At 32.6% G+C, this 19,931-nt stretch overlaps 1 pseudogene; it reads left to right on the top strand.

The window, feature by feature from the left end:
• Window positions 1-19,931, top strand: part of LOC107751090 (ras GTPase-activating protein 3-like) — a 48,364-nt pseudogene that overhangs the window by 22,659 nt on the left and 5,774 nt on the right.

Raw genomic sequence — 19,931 nt, 5'->3', positions numbered from 1 at the left:
ACACACACTCTCTCTCATTTAACACACACACACACACACACACACATATATATATATATATATATATATATAAAGACTCAAAACAGTGAAACTAACCTTAGAAAACAGATTCTAAATTCTGATTGGACGAGACATGTGAAGCTGCTTTAAATATCTGACACACGTCAGATCAGTTCTGCTGCAGTATGAACAGAATCAGCAGAATCTCTACCGGTTGACACATTTCTTTTTTCGTGTTTTCCGTGTGTTGGGTCACGTGATCCGTCTGATCCCTGCAGTGCTTGTGTTTTCATTGGTTTCTCATGCGCCGCTCCTCCGTCTCTCGCGCTCCCTCTCTTCGGGTGGCGGGTGTAACCATGGTAACGCTGTTCTCTCTCTCTCTCCTCCGCAGGGAAAGGTTCACCTGGAGCTGCGTCTCAGTGAGGTCATCACAGACAGCGGAGTCGTCTGCCACAAGCTGGCAACACGGTGAGGCAGCCAATCACGAGTTCCGCTCAGCCGCCCGTCAGCCAATCAGAGCTCAGCCCTCGTGTCTCATCAAGATTCACATCTTGAAAGATCAGCGCATGTACAACAGGGTGTTTCTTCATGTACATGTGACGTTTGTCATCCAATAACCTATTAATTATAGGCCATTTAATGGTTACAGTCACAAAGACGCTTCGGACTCAACCAATCATGTGAGTTTGGGGGCGGGACCTTCTGAACGTTGACTGACGAGTGTTTCGAAACATGTTTGGAAACAGTCATTATTGTTGCAGTTGTGTTTGATTGAATAGAAATCACACCCTGCAGCTCCAGTATTATTAGCGGTGATGCTTTAAAGAGGCTTTCATCCTGCTGACAGTCTAATAGTTCCCCTGCCAGAGGTTGTTTCTTCTGGTTCTTCTGCTTTAAAGCACAGCAACTGTAACCAGACCTTCAGCAGTAAACTTCAGCACGCCTGTTATTTGTTGTTTGAAGGACGGCACTTACTGTCCAAAACGGAAACAAACACATCTGAATTACAAAGGGCTTCCTTACAGGGATAATTCACCCAAAAATGACCATTTCTTCCTTTCAAGCATTCTTCCAGTAATGTTAATAGAATGTTCGTTCAAAGTTATCTGTTCTTTAATAATGTTCTCAAAACGTTAGCACAAATTACATTATTTATAAGTTCTTTCTGAAATGTGTCAGTTGGACGTTCATCAAACGTTTTTTAAAAGCTACTACGTGTTTCAGAATGTTCATAGAACATTCAAAAGTAACGTTCCTGTGATGTTTGCAAAATAATAAAATGGAAGAAAAACTTTTTTAAAAACTAGATGTTTTGAACATTCAGAGAACATTCAGAAATAACGTTTTCATAACTTAATAGGAACGTTAGCTAAATGTTCTTAGAACATGTTTTTTTTAGCTGGAATTCTGGAATGATTGTAATCGCTGTCATATCAGCATTTGATTCTAGCGTGGTCTAATGGATGAAACAAATCTTTTTTAGTTCCCTACAGAAATAAGAAAGAGAGCACGATATTCTCATCTAATGAGTTGTTTGCTGTCATTTATTAATCTTCATTTGTGTCTTCAAAACCAGCAGCAGAAAAGGGTCTTTCCATCTTCATTTTCGTCTTATTTTCTCAGTATATTTGCACTGAGTTTGTCACTCTTGGCTCTCATCATCCTGAATGAATGATCTGTGTGCTGTGTGGGTTTTTAAACATTCAGAAACAAATCGTCATTTTTTTTCTGGTCACGTGTCATAATGACATCACATCATGTCTGTAGCTCAGACAGTATATAGCTTGGCTTGCGACACCAAGGTCATGGGTTCAATTCCCAAGGAATGCAGACCTGCAAACCTGTACGCACTTCCTGATCTGATGTGGCTTCTTATCACAGAATGACGCAGAAATATATTCTATACTGTAATAAAGGCTATGTCGATTAGCAATGGACTATAAATATACTTAATTATTAAAATACCCGAGGTGGCTTTAAGAACACTATAGGGCCTTTCGCACCGCGGGAACCTTTTTTAAACTGTAATTTATTTCTGTGATGCGCAGCTGTATTTTCAGCATCATTACTGCAGTCTTCAGTGTCACATGATCTTCAGAAATCATTCTAATATGCTGATTTGCTGCTCAAGAAGCATTTCTGATTATTATCAATGTTGAAAACAGTCGTGCTGCACAATATTTTTGTGGAAACCGTGATGCATTTTATTTTTCAGGATTCACAGATGAATAGAAAGTTCAGAAGAACAGCATTTATTTGAAATAGAAATCTTTTGTAAGGTTATAAATGTCTTCCCTGGCACTTTTGAGCAATTTAATATGTCACTGCTGAATAAAAGTAATAATTGAAAAATCTGAATGGTAGTGTAAATTCAGCCGTTGTCACCTAAAATAGCCGCAGATCACTGTCAGTGTGACGTAACGCAGTATAACACACATGCATCTCTCACTCCTCACAGGTCAGAAGCCAAGAAGACGAAGGTCAAACGGAAAAACAACAATCCTCAGTTCGATGAGGTCTTCTTTTTTGAGGTAGGAGCTCATTGTCAAATGACAAGCCTAAATTATATTTTTAATGAAATTGAAACTTGCAGCATGTATGTCTCCCCATCAACACTAATACAAATGTATTGCATGTATGATGTTAATTGCAATATACAAGTCACAGCATTTTCCAGATCTGTACAATACGGTACCCACAATGCAGCAGTAAACATGTAAATAGTTATTTATCATCATTAAGTGAATTCAGTGCTGTAAAAACATGTGAACATAATGAAATATTTACTAGGGTTTTTATAGTTAACTAAAACTAAAATTGAAACTTAAATTAAAGCCATAAAAGACTATTTTGTTACTTGAATTAAAATAAAAGTTAACTTTATTTCAGATAATTGCCAAGGAAACATTTCATTTTTTAATTTAGTTTAACTTGGTGTCGTAAAATAACTAGTGCTGTCAATCGATTAAAAAAAATTTAACTAATTAATCACATTTTTTTTCTGAAATTAATCGCGATTAATCCCACCTAACATTAAAGTTTTTAAATATACTTTTATATTGCAATAATTTCACATTAAATCTTCAAATTAATGTACAAACAACATACAGTATATTTGTTTAATGGCATCTTTTTTTAATGACTATAATTAATATAACCAATAAACCAATAATACTGATGTCTCTATAAAATAGTTTTTTTCCTAATATTTAACCATTGACTAGCCATTCAGCATTACAGCATTTCTTATTTAATTTCTACTTATTTAATTAAATTTTTTCCCCTTTTTCCCTTTTTTTGTTTGTCCATTGACTAGCCATTCAGCATTACAGTATAATTGAGAGCTATCATTTTTAACATTTATTAGACTTTAAAAATATAACTTCTAATTTAAGTGAACTTAAAACAATCTTCATATAAACCCATTATAATAAATGTCATATTTACCCGTGCCCTTCAGCAGAAATATACAGAAATTGAAATTGAAGTTATCAAACCCTAAATTCTAAATTAAATATAGATGAATCCTTAAAGCTATAAAAGTTATTTTTTTCCTCTTTTTTTTCTTTGTCCTTTGATTAATAGACATCACAGCAGCTGGGCTGCTCCGGGACAGTTTTGAAAACCATTGAGTGAGACTGTTCTTAAATGTGACTCATATAAAATATATTACATGCATGCTCAGTTTTAAGGCAGCTTTAGTCAGCTTTTTGGTAACTTCATGACTTAACTGACCACGACACCGCATGCACGTAGTTTATTTTGCGCTTTGATATTTGCAGTTGAATTTCGTGCCTTTGTGCATGCTATTGAAGAGCATGCGCTGCGAGCACAGTACCGTTTTTAAATGCACTTCTTGTCAAGAGTAAAAGTGACAGAAACAGCAGTTGTGAGGGGAGTGGCCAACCCTAGCTCCGCCCCTGCATTAATTGCGTTAAATATTTTTAACACGTTAAACTGAAAAACTTAATCGCCTGCGTTAACGCGCTAATTTTGACAGCACTAAAAATAACTAAAACTAAAACTGTAATAAAAATAAACTATATACACATATATATAAAAAATCTAAACAAATAAAAATGACAAAAACAACAACATTTCTAAAATATTAATACAATTATAACAGTATCTCGATGGTAAAATATCACTGATACTTACTTGTTTCAAATAAATATGTCATCAAACATGTACATGTAAAGCTTTTGAGCAGAAACTCCATAGTGAAAGCATGATATAATACTTTCAGTAAAGATTAAATGAAGTCTTGAGAGTAGTGAGATGTTCAGGATGAATCATCTGCTGTTTACGTTCTGGTTTAGGTGGAAGCGTTTACTACGGAAATAGATAATATCTGAGCTTTCAGGTGTTTATAGTTAAAGCAGACACTGGAGGATGTTGGTTTCTCACTTTAACACTTTCCACGCCGTTCAGATCTCTGCTCTAAATCATGCAGCAGAAATTCATTTCTTATTTAATTTCTACTTATTTAATTACATTTTTTCCCCTTTTTCCCTTTTTTTGTTTGTTGTACTTTTATAGTTTATGTACCCATTAGACATGTGGCGGTGTTCGGTAATGCGATATATCACGATAATAAATATGCACGATGTTGTTATCGTGGGCACTTCAAAATACCGAGAATAATTATTACAAATTATTCAGAATGTTTAATGCATTTTAAGAATACTTTCCCCATCAACTGGTCCCAATGCACAACAACACTGTATGTTGTGTCAAAGGGGCCGTTCACGTGTCTTTGCGTCTTTTGCGCCCTCAAGTTCGTTATTTCAAATGTAGACGCACGTATGCTCGCTCATAATGGAAGAGACACGATCGCGACGTACTTATTTTTTCCAGGCGCGTCCGCGCCGCATCAAGATAAAAACATCTCAACTTTTCAGAATGCTGCAAGCACACCGCAGGTCATGTGACAAGAACCAACCAATCACCTTCATCCTTCCCCGTAACAACTTGCCGTAACACTTCATCCTTTCCCGTAAAAGCTCAGCCAAGATAGAGGAAGAGCTAATCATAGATGTACAGGGATAGCCATTTTGAAATAAATTGAGTAGCCTAGCGTTTTCCATGCGTTTTTAGGCGCGACATGTGAACGAAGACGCATTTGCACTCTGATGTAAACAAGCATGGATGAGAAGCGCATGGATTAAAGCGCACTTTCACTCTTGGACAGCAGATGGCGCTGAACAGCAGAAATGCGTCCGTTACCCTGGAAACCCCGGAAACTGTGCTACTTTCTGTTTCTGAAACGTGTTTAAATGATTCAAATAGCCATTCAGCGTGCCGCTCCCTTCTGCTCCGCTGCTTGGCACATGCGTAGAAGTAATAGACAGTTTCTCACTGATACGAGAGAAGTACGTCATTATTATGAGATATTAAGTCATTAATATGAGAGCGTTTCTCATTATTATGACTTACAGAATCATATATTTTTTTACTTAACCGTGGTGGGAACGGGCCTCTGTACGTCGTGAACAATAAGCCCCGCCCCCTGATCAACATATAATTTGCATACAAGTTGACTTTGAAAATGAAAACGAAAAGAGACAATAAAACGGAAAATAAACTTTACATTTTAATTTGAATTGTGTCACTATTATTGCGTGAGCATTAATAAAAAGCTTTGTAAAAACTGGATTTGCATTTTCTTTATCACGTTTGCCTTTTCATTTTAAGATTGGCAGCTTTGCCTCGAGATTGCAGCGCAAATGATGTCAAATCACCAACTGCATTTTATTTTTCGATTTGTCAGGGAAAACACATTGTCACAGTGAAAATGAAAATGAAAACATTTCACATATTTTGTGTATAGTTTTCTATAATAAAATTGTTAATCTGGTTTTCATTTTCATTTTTATAATTAAATTGATTCATTTAAAATTGGCAGAAAATGCCTTCCATATGGGTTAGGGGATAGAAAATATTGATTGGTCAGTATAAAAGTAATAGTAGTCTATGGAAAGTCCCCACAATTCACAGAAACAAACGTGTGTGTGTGAGTGTGAGAGTGTGAGAGTGTGTGTGTGGGTGAGTGAGAGTGTGTGTGAGAGTGTGTGTATGGGTGAGTGAGAGTGTGTGTGAGAGTGTGTGTATGGGTGAGTGAGAGTGTGTGTGAGAGTGTGTGTATGGGTGAGTGAGAGTGTGTGTGAGAGTGTGTGTATGGGTGAGTGAGAGTGTGTGTGAGAGTGTGTGTATGGGTGAGTGAGAGTGTGTGTGAGAGTGTGTGTATGGGTGAGTGAGAGTGTGTGTGAGAGTGTGTGTATGGGTGAGTGAGAGTGTGTGTGAGAGTGTGTGTATGGGTGAGTGAGAGTGTGTGTGAGAGTGTGTGTATGGGTGAGTGAGAGTGTGTGTGAGAGTGTGTGTATGGGTGAGTGAGAGTGTGTGTGAGAGTGTGTGTATGGGTGAGTGAGAGTGTGTGTGAGAGTGTGTGTATGGGTGAGTGAGAGTGTGTGTGAGAGTGTGTGTATGGGTGAGTGAGAGTGTGTGTGAGAGTGTGTGTATGGGTGAGTGAGAGTGTGTGTGAGAGTGTGTGTATGGGTGAGTGAGAGTGTGTGTGAGAGTGTGTGTATGGGTGAGTGAGAGTGTGTGTGAGAGTGTGTGTATGGGTGAGTGAGAGTGTGTGTGAGAGTGTGTGTATGGGTGAGTGAGAGTGTGTGTGAGAGTGTGTGTATGGGTGAGTGAGAGTGTGTGTGAGAGTGTGTGTATGGGTGAGTGAGAGTGTGTGTGTGTGAGTGTGAGTGTTTGCCACATTGAGAATGTTGTATAGGCTCACCCCTTCATTTATGTGTATGTATGATCTGCATTGTGTTGGATTTATTGATTTTTATTGGACAAATAAAACATGCTCTGAATTGTAGTATTTCCCATTCATTTCCTATGGGTGCCCACTTTTGTCCACGAAGGACAAAATAAGAAGTTTTTTTTTTCTCACAGGTGACCAAACCGCTGAGCTACACCAAACGCCAGTTTGACGTGGAAGAGGACGACGTGGACAAGCTGGTGTGTGTGTGTGTATGTGTGAGTGTGTGTGTATGTGTATGTGTGTGTGTGAGAGTGTGTATATGTGTGTGTGCAACTATCTAAATTAGTTTTTTGCTATTTTAGTATTAATTTATATTCTATTGTATATTTTGAATTAGCTTTTTAGTTTTAAATTTTCAGTTCAATTTCATTTTAATTTTAGTTTAAGTTTTAGTAATTATGTTATGTGGGTTTGTCATTTTTATTATTATTTTTTCTATTTATTTAAAATTTAGCTCATTTTTATTTCACTGTATAATTTTGATACTTCATCTTAAACCTATTTTAGTTCAGTTAGTTAGCGGTTTTAATTTTTGTACATAAAAACTTAAATAATAAAAAAAAAATATATTTTTATTTCGATGATTTGCAATAGTTGTAGTTGGCATGAGCAGCACTGGTGCTAGTAATCGGTAACCTGTGTTCTCAGGGTGGATCTGTGGAACGCCAGCAATCTGAAGTTCGGAGATGAGTTTCTGGGAGAGGTACGGGTGCCGCTGAAGGTGCTGGGACAGTCGGGTGTTCACGACGCATGGTACTTCCTGCAGCCCAGAGATAACAGCAATAAATCGGTGAAGGCTGATGAGCTGGGCTCGTTACGACTCAACATCGTTTACACGGAGGACCATGTGTTCCCCACGGAGCATTATAACCGGCTCCGAGACCTGCTGCTGCAGTCGGCGCACATCGAGGTCAGTGATGAAAACTGAGTATATAGTACTAACCTATAGTAACCTGTAACCTATAGTATATAGTACTAACCTATAGTAGCTTATAACCTATAGTATAACCTATAGTATATAGTACTAACCTATAGTAACCTATAACCTATAGTATGTAGTACTAACCTATAGTAACCTATAACCTATAGTATATAGTACTAACCTATGGTAACCTATAACCTATAGTATATAGTACTAACCTATGGTAACCTATAGCCTATAGTATATAGTACTAACCTATGGTAACCTATAACCTATAGTATATAGTACTAACCTATGGTAACCTATAGTATATAGTACTAACCTATGGTAACCTATAGTATATAGTAGTAACATATAACCTATAGTATATAGTATTAACCTATGGTAACCTATAACCTATAGTATATAGTACTAACCTATAGTAACCTATATCCTATAGTATATAGTACTAACCTATAGTAACCTATAGTATATAGTACTAACCTATAGTAACCTATAACCTATAGTATATAATACTAACCTTTAGTAACCTATAAGTGTGTTCGGAAGAGTAATCAATAGTTATTTACTGTTACAAATTCTGAAGTGCTACATTGTTTATATTATAATGCAATATAATAAATATAATAATATGTAAAGTAATATAATAGTACAATATTAAAACATTGTAAACATAATAAAAAACAGATTAAGACTGTAAGAGAAACTGTCCTCTATTATGATGTCCTGATAATATTTATTAATATTTTTAATTAGCTTGTATTTTTAGATTTTCAGTTTTAGTGATTTTGTTATGTGCTTGTGTAGTTTTTATTATTTTCAATATATACAGTATATATTGAACTTAACTTAAATTAATTAATTTGTTCAGTTTTAGTTTTAGAAATTTTTATATTTTAAGGCAACATTTCTAATTTGTATTTTTTTGTGCGTTTTACATAAAATATATATATTTTATTTTATTTCAGCTTGATTTCCAGTACCAAAAATAATTTTTAATAGTTTCAAGTTTCGTTTTTCTTAACAATAACAACACTGTAAAGATTTTAAAAAAATCTTTATTTTGTTTTCAAATAATACAAACACTTAAACACACATGAGGCCCAAAAAAGAAAACAAAAAATATGTTGGATTAAAATTAATAAATGTATAGAGTGTCAAAGACAAATGTCCCTAATTATTAAAGTAATATGTCATTTTCATTAGTTTTCAAAATTATAATTATACAATTATAATTATTCAAAGTATTTCTATATAGCTTTAATTATCTTTTCTTACAGTTTTAGTAATTTTAATACTTCAACTTGTTGTATTTAAGTTGCCAAGGCAGCATTTTTAATTTTAATTTAATTTTTTTTTTTTTTTCATCTGGTATTTATATTTCTATATGTTTCAGCTTGATTTCAGTTATTTTTTAGTTTTCATAGTTTTATCTTTTATTAGCAGTTGTATGGTCTCTCAAGCAGCTACATGCTCTGCATTAAACGTAGATTTCACTGAATGAGCAGGAGTTTGATGAAATCATTTTTATAGTAATATAAGAATAGTCGAGTCAAAAGATCACAGCGGTTACATCCTAAAAGAATAAATAGATAAATTGGAATAAATAGAAAATACAATGCGATACAAAAAGGTATGAGGTGATCATATTCCCATTTGATTTAAGAAGTAAATCTCATTTGTGACCCTGGACCACAAACCAGTTATAAGGGTACATTTTTTTTAAATTTAGATTTATACTGAATAAATAAGATTTCCATTGATGTATGGTTTGTTACGATACAAGAATATTTAGCTGAGATACAACTATTTGAAAATCTGGAATCTGAGGGTGCAAAAAAATCTAAATATTGAGAAAATCATCTTTAAAGTTGTCCAAATGAAGTTCTTAGCAATGCATATATACAAAAAGGTATGAGGTGATCATATTCCCATTTGATTTTTTCCAAGTAAATCTCATTTGTGACCCTGGACCACAAACCAGTTATAAGGGTAAATTTTTTTTAAATTTAGATTTATACTGAATAAATAAGATTTCCATTGATGTATGGTTTGTTACGATACAACAATATTTAGCTGAGATACAACTATTTGAAAATCTGGAATCTGAGGGTGCAAAAAAATCTAAATATTGAGAAAATCATCTTTAAAGTTGTCCAAATGAAGTTCTTAGCAATGCATATTACTAATCAAAAATTAAGTTTTAATATATTTACAGTAGAACATTTACAAAATATCTTCATGGAACATGATCTTTACTTAATATCCTAATGATTTTTGGCATAAAAGAAAAATGTATAATTTTGACCCATACAATGTATTGTTGGCTATTGCTACAAATATACCCCAGCGACTTAACACTGCTTTTGTGCTGCAGGGACACATTTGTTATTATTGATCAGTCGTGATGTCTCTAGAGGTGTTGATTTGGGGTGTGTTTGTGTCGCAGCCTGTCTCGGCGTCCGCGGCTCATATCTTGGGCGAGGTGTGTCGTGAGAAGCAGGAGGCGGCTGTTCCTTTGGTGCGACTTTTCCTGCACTACGGCAAAATCGTGCCTTTCCTCAGTGCCATCGCTCACGCCGAGATCAGCCGTACGCAGTGAGTACAGACCAGAGTTGGGTTACTGTATTCTAATTACTTTTCCTGATAACGCAAATTTATATAATTTGATTACAGTTACTATACTGTAAAAAATGCAATTGCATATTTTCCAGTTTACGAAAACTTGTCTCAAATACTAAAAAATGCTATTTTCTTGTAAATGCATCCTTGTCAGACCAACAAAATAACCCTAAATGTTACTCCAACTTTTTACACAGTCTTTTTTTTTCATCCAGGAAACTACATTTTAAAAATAAATTACCTCAACCACAGTAATTGTAGTTCCAGTTGATGTGACAAGAATTGTTCTACTAGCAAAATAAGACAATCAGCATTGCATGATCAAACCAATTTACGTTGGCGAAACAATGTATCTTTACCGAGAAGAACTAAAAAACTAAAACTATTTAAAACTTTTAAAACTATTGTTTATTTTTTTTTTAGGTTTTCTCAACTATTTATTTTCTACAGTGTAATGTCAATAAAATTACGTTGCTTAAGTTACAAATGCAGTGTTAAAAAAAAAAGAAGTAAAAAACATGTTTTGCCCATCAGTATGGCCTTTAATAAATCACCAGAGAATGCGAGCTAATGCAGACGAGTCCTACAACATTTAGATTCAATGAAATGTTTGTATCATATTTCAAAATGTTGCACTCCATTTCACATATTTTAGTCTTGCATTATAGTTTGGGAATAAGTGTGTACAAGTTTATGTCACAATAACACTAATATAAGTAAAAATAAATGACTCATCAGAATGAGATCCTCGTCGCATCGCGTTCTTCTTCTGAGGTAAATTCAAGGGTTATTCCTCACAGCGCATCTTCCTCCAAAAATAAAAGTATCCTATATGAACTTGATAAATCCTAATGCTTTATTTACGGAGGTGATGTGGGCGTTTATATGTTCGCGCGTCTCAAGCCTGGTTTCACGTGGATGATTATCGTAAAGAGCGCGATGTGCGTGTTACAGATAATGAACTCAGATGGGAAAGACTGTAATTCGCGATTACTTTATCAGAGAATATTTGTTTTCGACGTAAAAATAGACACTTCAAGCTTTCTTTAGATATATTTCTCTTGTCTGTGTGTCAAGTATTCGCTGAGTCTTCGTTCATTTTAGCAATGCGTTTCAGGAGACTGAGACGGCAGAAAGCGCACCCTGTTTGTTTTCTTTATTTTACAAAAGCACAATGTTTTGTTTTGTTGATATTGCGAGTGTATACAAATAAAAGTAGACATTTTACAGTTTCAAATGATGTATTACTCTTATCTGTATGATGCAAAATTACGAAACATTTAAAGTTCTTTTCACTGCTGTCAGGAAAATATGCAAGTTATCGTTCAAGTTGCTGTTTTGATATTTATGTAATTTTTCAGTCAATATTAAATTACTGAAAGAATGATGAGTTTCACTTTGTAGTGTATTTTTTAGGTATTTTTTATTTTTTAAATGCAGTAATCAGTAATGTAATCAAATTACAATTTTAAGAAAGTAATTAGTAATTTGTAGTGGATTACTTTTTTTGAGTAACTTACCCAAAACTGGTACAGAATTCTCCTTCCTTGTCTTCCTCACCTTCCTCCCGCTCCTGCAGGGATCCCAACACCATATTCCGGGGAAACTCGCTGACGTCTAAATGCATCGATGAGACCATGAAGCTGGCGGGGATGCATTACCTGCGCGTCACGCTCAAACCCATCATCGATGAAGTGAGTCTGTCTCAGTCTGAGTCTTGTCACGAGCACTGCCTTCACCGTAGTGAGTCAATGTTTCAATTAGCCATTCATAAAGACAGTCACTTGATTCGTTCCTGAATGAATCAGCCGTTCGAACGAATCAATTGAATGAATGATTCAGTGAAAATATCAGTGACTTGCCGCCACCTGTCGGCGATTTTAGATTCATTTTTAACATCTAATTTCAGTTGGACATTTTACAGTTTCAAATGATGTATTACTCTTATCTGTATGATGCAAAATTACGAAACATTTAAAGTTCTTTTCACTGCTGTCAGGAAAATATGCAAGTGATCGTTCAAGTTGCTGTTTTGATATTTATGTAATTTTTCAGTCAATATTAAATTACTGAAAGAATTATGAGTTTCACTTTGTAGTGTATTTTTTAGGTATTTTTTATTTTTTAAATGCAGTAATCAGTAATGTAATCAAATTACAATTTTAAGAAAGTAATTAGTAATTTGTAGTGGATTACTTTTTTTGAGTAACTTACCCAAAACTGGTACAGAATTCTCCTTCCTTGTCTTCCTCACCTTCCTCCCGCTCCTGCAGGGATCCCAACACCATATTCCGGGGAAACTCGCTGACGTCTAAATGCATCGATGAGACCATGAAGCTGGCGGGGATGCATTACCTGCGCGTCACGCTCAAACCCATCATCGATGAAGTGAGTCTGTCTCAGTCTGAGTCTCGTCACGAGCACTGCCTTCACCGTAGTGAGTCAATGTTTCAATTAGCCATTCATAAAGACAGTCACTTGATTCGTTCCTGAATGAATCAGCCGTTCGAACGAATCAATTGAATGAATGATTCAGTGAAAATATCAGTGACTTGCCGCCACCTGTCGGCGATTTTAGATTCATTTTTAACATCTAATTTCAGTTGTTTAAATCATTTAATATTTCTATATTCAAAATTGTATATTTAAAACATTAATCTCAACATGAATTTATGAATTCAATTGCACTCATGCCACCTCTGAGCCTCATTAAACGTCTGAAAATGTACCTACAATGTACCTACTAATTTCATATGATTGGTAACTTATTTGTCTTATTCTACTTCTTATTATATCATTTTAATTAGAAATGTTAAAAAGCTTATAAATATACATTTTTGAATTTGACATAGAAGATGACATACTTTTAATAAACCTAGAAAAATGCCATTGCAAAGGTAAAAAGAAAATGCCCCTGTAAATCACCTTAAGGAGTCAAATATCACCTTGTATTAGGAAGGCTAATTTTTGATTATCGATCAAAAGGTGCTCCTAAATTCTTTAAAAAGAAAAGAAAGCTCCTAAAAAGAAAACTACGCGTAGAGCCCTGTGTAACAGTATATTAGATCCATGCATGAGCTCTTAAAGAGACAGCAGCCTAAATAAACCTGTTGTCTATTTATCAGCCACCAAAAAATACAGAGATATTAATTTTTGGTCATATCTTCACCGTGTCGTTTGCCTGTAGATCTGCACAGACCACAAACCCTGCGAGATCGACCCCGTCAAGCTGAAGGAGTCCGAGAACTTGGACACCAACAGGGTGAGTCTAAATGGTTTAGGGCAATTAATTAATGAGTTAGATTAAATAACATATATATATTGTTCCATAGGAATTGCAATACCAATACTTTTTTTTGGCACTTACAGAGAAAATGTAAATAATTGCTATTATACTATATTAAAACATAGCAAATATAATGAAATATTAATAAACACTGTAAAAGAAACTGTCCTCTGTCTGGACTGTTATGATGTCACTTCCTGAGATATAATCCAGTGTTATTTTAGTATTATTTATGTAGTATTAGCTTTTATTTTTATATTTTTAGTTTTCACTTTAATTTGATATATTTTTAGTAAACTTATAATGTGCTTTTGTCATTTTTATTAGTTTTAAAAAAAATATATATTTCTGTATAGCTTTAATTCATTTTTCTTTCAGTTTTAGTTTTAGTAATTTTATGTGCTTTTGTCATTTGTATTAGTTTTCAGCTTTTTTCTTATATATATATATACCTTTAACTTTAAAATTTTCTTTTAGCTTTAGTTTGTCATTTTAGTACTTCAATTTTGTTTATTTGTGTGTGTGTGTGTGTGTGTGTGTGAGACCCTGGACCACAAAACCTGTCATAAGGGTCAAATCAATTTATTGAAATTTTGAGATTTCTGAATAAATAATCTTTGCATTGATGTATGGTTTGTTAGGATAGGACAATATTTGAAAATCTGGAATCTGAGGGTGCAGAAAATCGTCTTTAAAGTTGTCCAAATTAAGTTCTTAGCAATGCATATTACTAATCAAAAATAAAGTTTTGATATATTTACGGTAGGAAATTTACAAAATATCTTCATGGAACATGATCTTTAATTAATATCCTAATGATTTTTGGCATAAAAGAAAAATTGATAATTGTGACCCATACAATGTATTGTTGGCTATTGCTACAAATATACCCCAGCGACTTAACACTGCTTTTGTGCTCCAGGGCCACTAATATAAATATATATACAGTGCCCTCCGCTAATATTGGCATCTTTGCATAATATTTCAACATATCAGTTGTTTTGCCCTGTCATAAAGAAAGTTTACATTAGTTTTGCATCATACAAGCATACGAACAAACACAGAATCGATTGAGAATCATTGAAGAGAGAATCTCTCCCATCGTATCCAGCCCTGCTGATGCTCTTGTGTGTGTGTGTGTGTGTGTGTGTGTGTGTGTTTGTGTGCCCCCCCAAATAGATGCTGGAAAACACCAGAAATCTTTCATTAGTATTATTTTTATACTACTATAATATTTATATTTTGAAATTTTGAACTTTTTTGTTTAATTAACTGTTTTTATGTTTTCATTTGTCGTTTTAATTTTAGTAATTTTTAGTAACTTTTGTCTTGTTTAAAAAAAATAAATAAATACATTTCTATATAGCTTTAATTAATTTTTCTTTCAGTTTTAGTGTTAGTAATTTTAGTAGTTCAACTCATTGTATTTCAGTTTGTTGCCAAGGTAATATTCCTCATTTCAAATTTAAGTTTTCCATCTAATATTTAGATTGAGTTAGTTAATTAATTAATTAATTTTTCCTTAAGTTTTCATAATTTTAGTACATAAACTCATTGTATTTCAGTTTGTTTCTAATTTTTGTTTACGTTTTTCATCTAATATTTACTGTATTTCAGCTTGCTTTCAATTACTAAAAATATTTTTAATAGTTTTATTTTTAGTTAACAATAACACTTCTGTAAAGATCAAACCATTATTTTTGAAAAAGCTGTTATTTTTATATTTTCAGTAGTTTAGGTTTTGGTTAAATTGTTATTTGTATATTTGTCGGTGTATTTTTATTATTATTATTTAAATATTTCTGTATAGCTGTAATTAAATTTTCTTTTGTTTAGTTTTAATAATTTTAGTACTTAAACTTTTATAGATTTAGTTTGTAGCCAAGGCAGCATTTCTCATTTCTAAGTAAAATTTTTTATCTAATATTTATTTATTCATTTTTTTTTAGCTTGATTTCAATTACCCGAAATTTAAAAAAAATAATTTTTAGTTTTATAGTTTTCTCTTTATTAGCAGTTTTATGGTCTCTCAAGCAGCTGGAAGGCAGTCACATGCATTAAGACTGAACCAGCAGGAGTTTGATGACAGTAATTAGTGTCCTGTAATCAGGCATTTGTTTCCCTCATACTTGTTCTTGTGTTCTGCACTGCCTTCTGTTTACTTTAGCTGCTGTCTCTCTGACAGGCCAATTTCAAAGAGTCCTACATGGCTGCGTTCTACGACTACTTCAACGAGCAGAAGTACGCAGATGCAGTGAAGAACGTGAGTGTCTATCATATATATATATATATATATATTCCTGTAGTGTTAGTGTTAGAAGATTGTTTTTTAAATAAAACGAAAATGAGTAGATAGAATAAAAAAAGAATTGAGAACGTTAGTGTTAGAAGATTGTTTTTTGAATAAAAAGAAAACAAGTAGAATAGAAAAAGAGTTGAATGTTAGTGTTAGAGGATCGTTTTTTAAATGAAACAAAAACGAGTAGATAGAAAAAGAATTGAGAAAGTTAGTGTTAGAGGATTGTTTTTTTAATAAAATGAAAACAAGTAGAATAGAAAAAGAATTGAGAAAATTAGTGTTAGAGGATCATTTTTTGAATAAAAAGAAAACGAGTAGATAGAATAGAAAAAGAATTGAGAACGTTAGTGTTAGAGGATTGTTTTTTGAATAAAACGAAAACAAGTAGAATAGAAAAAGAATTGAGAAAATTAGTGTTAGAGGATCATTTTTTTAATAAAAAGAAAAGTAGAATAGAAAAAGAATTGAGAACGTTAGTGTTAGAGGATCATTTTTTTAATAAAAAGAAAAGTAGAATAGAAAAAGAATTGAGAACGTTAGTGTTAGAGGATCATTTTTTTAATAAAAAGAAAAGTAGAATAGAAAAAGAATTGAGAACGTTAGTGTTAGAGGATCATTTTTTTAATAAAAAGAAAAGTAGAATAGAAAAAGAATTGAGAACGTTAGTGTTAGAGGATCATTTTTTTAATAAAAAGAAAAGTAGAATAGAAAAAGAATTGAGAACGTTAGTGTTAGAGGATCATTTTTTTAATAAAAAGAAAAGTAGAATAGAAAAAGAATTGAAAACGTTAGTGTTAGAGGATCGTTTTTTGAATAAAAAGAACAAGTAGAATAGAAAAAGAATTGAGAACGTTAGTGTTAGAGGATCGTTTTTTGAATAAAATAAAACAAGTAGAATAGAAAAAGAACAAACATTTTAGCATTTCAACAATTATTAAATGATCAATACGTTTTGATTTTAAATGTAGCCAGAAGCGTAATCAGAAAGTAGCAACAGAACTTCAACTCCAAACACTGAATCTATTGAGAGCCATAGAAGTATAGAGGACACATAAACACATTAATAGTGTAGTAACAAGTCTGGGCAAACTACTGAGTAGGCACCAATCAGGCCGCGTTTTTATGATGTCATCTTGTAGACTTGTTACAAAGTATTTTAAAACTACAATAACACTGAAGTATTTTGATACAAAATATGAAGCCATTTTCATCAACCCTATCAAATACAAATCCAACATGTATCATAAATACTGCCCATCCCTGCCTGTTAGTGAGCACAGACACACACACCCTTTCTAGTGTGCAAACCCTTCAGAGAGCATGAGACTCAGTGGAGATCTCGGTGAGGTTTCAGTGAACTTGCTCTTAGATGAGAAATATATATATAATATATATGAGAAATATATATGCTTATATGAGCACAGTTTGAGACGCTGCTGAGATCTGGAGACACGTGTGAGATCTCTGGGGTAATTTTCTGAGAAGCAGGAGAGACTTCAGCAAAAGTCTCGTTTCATCAGTTGTGATTATAAATGTTAAAAAGATCTCATCGGTGATTTTTCTTCCCTGCTAGTAATAAGACTGCATCAGTGTTATTTAAGTATCATAGATTTACTATTACAGTTTTTGTTAATGTTTTGAATTAGGTTTTATTTTTTGGTATTTTTTGGTTCAAGTTTTAGTGTTTTTTTGTTTGTCATTTTTATTATGAATAATGAATTTTTATTTATTCATTTTAGTTTGTTTAGTTTTACTTAATTTGGTACTTCAAGTTAAAGTTAAAAAAAATGTATTAGTTATTTTAAAATATGTATATTGTCACGGGTGCACACACACGAGGGACGAGGAGACGCTGGAGAATACTTTATATTTGCACGGACCAAGGGAGACGAACTCAGGAAGACCTTCAACATCGGACAGAGAATTAGGGGCTGGGAACACTTTATATACACACACACAGGAGGAGGGGATGACGAGACACACCTGGGAGCCATGACACATCAAGGGAAACACCTGGGAAGAAATCAACTTAATCAGGGGAGGAACAGGAAACAAACCAAATAAGGGCATGGGAAGGCACATGGGGAGCAGGACACACACGAAACATGGAACAGAGTCTGACATATATATAGTTTTTATTAATTTGTATTTAATAATTTTAGTTTATTTAATTTTAGTTATTGTAGTACTTCAAGTATAATAAGCAAAAAATGTGAAGTGTTGCCTTGGCAACTAGCTGAAATAAAATTCAGTTATAAAAAAAAATGTAAATTAAATTTTTTATATTTATTTTATTTTTATGTTTTTTTGTTTGTCATTTTTATTATGTCTATATAATTTTTTTTTAATTTTTTTTATTCATTTTATTTTGTTTAGTTTTACTTAATTTGGTACTTCAAGTTAAAGTAAAAAAAATATTAGTTATTTTAAAATATGTATATATAGTTTTTATTCATTTGTATTTAATAATTTTAGTTTATTTAATTTTAGTTATTGTAGTACTTCAAGTATAATAAGCAAAAAATGTGAAGTGTTGCCTTGGCAACTAGCTGAAATAAAATTCAGTTATAAAAAAAAATGTAAATTAAATTTTTTATATTTATTTTATTTTTATGTTTTTTTGTTTGTCATTTTTATTATGTCTATAATTTTTTTGCATTTTTTTAATTCATTTTATTTTGTTTAGTTTTATTTAATTTGGTACTTCAAGTTAAAGTAAAAAAATTTTTTTAGTTATTTTAAAATATGTATATATAGTTTTTATTCATTTTGTTTTTTTGTTTGTCATTTTTATTATGAATAATGAATTTTTATTTATTCATTTTAGTTTGTTTAGTTTTACTTAATTTGGTACTTCAAGTTAAAGTTAAAAAAAATTTATTAGTTATTTTAAAATATGTATATATAGTTTTTATTAATTTGTATTTAATAATTTTAGTTTATTTAATTTTAGTTATTGTAGTATAATAAACAAAAATGTGAAGTGTTGCCTTGGCAACTAACTGAAATAAAATTGTTATAAAAATGGTCAATTAATTTTTTTTATATATTTTATTTCATAGTTTATTTCAAGTAACAAAAAATTTTGTTTTTAATGGTTTTAGGTTTAATAAACTAGAATAACCTGGAAAGCAGAAATTAAATATACACTTATTTTAACACAATATTTACTAGAATTAATTCAACAAAATTTGCAAATGTAAAAGTGCCCATTATACATTCAGAAGACAAATATACATCAGCAGTTACTCAACAGAATCCCAGAACAGATGTAAGATGTTTATTGTGAAAATAATCAGTAATATGATTAATGAGTGCAGTGGTTGGTTTTGTTGCATCAGAACGAGTTGATTATTAATATGTAGTTAGTGTTTGAGTTTGAGTTTAGACTGGTTCTGCTCTGATCTTCCAGATTCATGATCAAACGAGCTCAAGGACGAAACCGCTTCGGTCTGAAGAACTTCAAGAAGAGATGGTTCCGCCTGACCAACCACGAGTTCACCTACCACAAAACCAAAGGTAACGCAAAAGGTTTGTCCCATACTCTGTCTACAGGTGTGTGAGGCGTCTGCTGTTCATCTGTGTTTGTGAAGAAACAGAACATCAACACTAATGAATATCTGAATAACACGCCATATAAAGAAACATTTGAGTTGGTAATTACTGTAAAAACACTGATTCTCTTTGATGCATGAATTGTTACAATTTTAAAAAGTTTATTTTACTTCAAAACCATAAATATATGTATTTTTCAAAATGATAATAGAAATATAAATAATGGCAAATATACAGTACATTTGAAAAATTTGGGGTCAGTAAGATTTAAAAAAAAAAGGAACACTTTTATTCATCAAGGATGCATTAAATTGATCAAAAGTGACAGTAAAGACATTTATAATGTTACAAAAGAGTTATATTTCAAATGAATGCTGAACTTTCTATTCATCAAAGAATCCTGAAAAAAAAAAAAAAAAAACGTATT

The sequence above is a fragment of the Sinocyclocheilus rhinocerous genome, unplaced genomic scaffold, assembly GCF_001515625.1.
Source record: "Sinocyclocheilus rhinocerous isolate Xijiao unplaced genomic scaffold, SAMN03320098_v1.1 scaffold632, whole genome shotgun sequence".
NCBI classification, from domain to species: Eukaryota; Metazoa; Chordata; class Actinopteri; order Cypriniformes; family Cyprinidae; genus Sinocyclocheilus; species Sinocyclocheilus rhinocerous.
The sequence above is the reverse complement of the archived record's forward strand: the minus strand, read 5'-3'. Positions and strand labels throughout refer to the sequence as shown.